This window comes from Rhinopithecus bieti, unplaced genomic scaffold (genome assembly GCF_001698545.2).
Source record: "Rhinopithecus bieti isolate Rb0 unplaced genomic scaffold, ASM169854v2 scaffold_47968, whole genome shotgun sequence".
In the NCBI taxonomy this organism is placed as follows: Eukaryota; Metazoa; Chordata; class Mammalia; order Primates; family Cercopithecidae; genus Rhinopithecus; species Rhinopithecus bieti.
The window spans coordinates 1-1,952 of record NW_016820688.1 but is presented as its reverse complement, the minus strand read 5'-3'; the positions used below and the strand labels follow the sequence as shown (position 1 = coordinate 1,952).

Here is a 1,952-nt window from a genome sequence, read left to right as displayed (position 1 = left end):
TTTGGAATAACAAATGTTTATTCAGAAATGGATAAGTAATACATAATCACCCTTCATCCCTTAATGCCTCTTCCTCTCCTTTTGCAGAGGAGACACAGATGGGTAATGTAGGGGCATGGGAAGTGGAGGAGGACACAGGACTGGCCCACCACCTTCTCTTCCCTGTCTCCCAAGATGACAGCTTATAGAGTGAAGGAGGAAAACCGGTCCCCTTAATGTACCAGATGGTCACCTACAGCACCAGCTCCAGATGGCCACGTGGCTGCAGCTGGGCTCAATGAAACTCTGTGACAACCAGAACATACCTGCTTTGGGATTAGAGGGAAGGTAAAGCCATGCAAGCAGGATATTTACCATCCCTACTCTAAGCAGAGTCCAAGCAGTGAGCCCCTTGTTCCCAGTACCTGAAAAACCAAGTCCTACTGCCTTCTGGATGCTCTGTTGGGCCAGGAAGGGTAGTGTGGGAGGAATGTCTTCCAGCTGCTAGTAAGAAGTCTGCACCCACTTGAAGGGGTTAAGAGACTAAAAAGCAACATTCTTTAAAGAACTGGAAGTGGAGCACCACCAGGCCCCTTCCTTGAACTTTCCCGGCCTGAGCAGCCTCAGAGCCTGCAGACTGAAGCTGGGTTCAAACCCTGGGTCCTTCCTGCTTGACAGACTGACCTCTGGAAACATGAGTCTCTGCGTTTTTCTTCACTGGGCTAGCCTCAAGCAAGTCTTGGGAACTCTTAAGTGTCTCTAGCATGCACCTTTCCCAGCACTTGCTACTGATTTTGCAGAGCTCCCAGAACCCTGCTCCCTAACTGGCTCCAGCTCTGCCAACCTGGATTCCCTTCACTGCCAGCAAACCAGCAGGGGACCACTCAGTGACACCAGGGGCAACACTGGCCTAGTCATTCAGGGACTGCCCCTGGGCTCTATAGTTTTGTCCCAACTGCCTCCAGCAGGCTTTTTTATAGAAATTCACAAGCTGATCCTAAAATAGATATGGAAATGCAAAGGCCCCAAAATAACCAAATAATTTTGAAAAGGACTTATATTTCCCAATTTCAAAATGTGATATAAAATTACAAAATCAAAACAGTGTGATACTGGTATAAGGATAGACTTATAGATCAATGGAACAGAATTGACAGTCCAGAAATAAACTTTTTTGATGGTCCATTTATTTTTGACAAAGGTGCCAAAGCAATTCAATAGGGAAAGGGTAGTCTTTTCAACAAATAGTGCTGGGACAACTGGATATCCACAGGCAAAAAGAGAGATGGACTTAAACCCTCACCTTGGCCGGGTGCAGTGGCTCACACCTGTAATCCAGGCACTTTGGGAGGCCAAAGTGGGCGGATCACCTGAGGTCGGGAGTTCCAGATCAGCCTGACCAACATGGTGAAACCCCGTCTCTACTAAAAAAAAAATACAAAAATTAGCTGGGCGTGATGATGCACGTCTGTAGTCCCAGCTACTCGGGAGGCTGAGGCAGGAGAATCACTTGAAACTGGGAGGTGGAGGTTGCAGTGAGCTGAGGTCGTGCCACTGCACTGCAGCCTGGGCAACAGAGCCAGGCTCCGTCTCAAAAGAAAAGAAAAGAAAAAAAAAAAAACCTCACCTCAAACCATACACAAAAATTAAGTCAAAATGGATCACATACCTAAATGTAGGAGCTAAAACTACAAACCTTTAAGAAGAAAACATAAAAATAAATCTTTGTGACCTTGGGTTAGGCAAAGTGTTCCTTTTTTTGTTTTTTGAGGTGGAGTCTCGCATTGTCGTCCAGGCTAGAGTGCAGTGGCGAAATCTCAGCTCACTGCAACCTCCTCCTCCCAGGTTCAAGAGATTCTCCTGCCTCAGCCTCCCAAGTAGCTCAGATTCTAGGTGCCTGCCACCATGCCTGGCTAATTTTTTGTATTTTTAATAGAGACTGGGTTTCACTATGATGGCCAGGCTGGTCTCGA

General features: G+C 46.8%; 1 long non-coding RNA gene across 1 annotated transcript; it reads right to left on the bottom strand.

Annotated features, from left to right (window-relative positions):
* Positions 1-3: 3 nt before the first annotated feature.
* LOC108520484 (uncharacterized) lies at positions 4-474 on the bottom strand. The gene is made up of 2 exons (XR_001882919.1): positions 405-474; positions 4-305 (listed from the first exon to the last, which is right to left on the bottom strand). It is a non-coding gene; the product is annotated as an uncharacterized LOC108520484 (long non-coding RNA).
* Between the last annotated feature and the right edge of the window lie 1,478 nt (positions 475-1,952).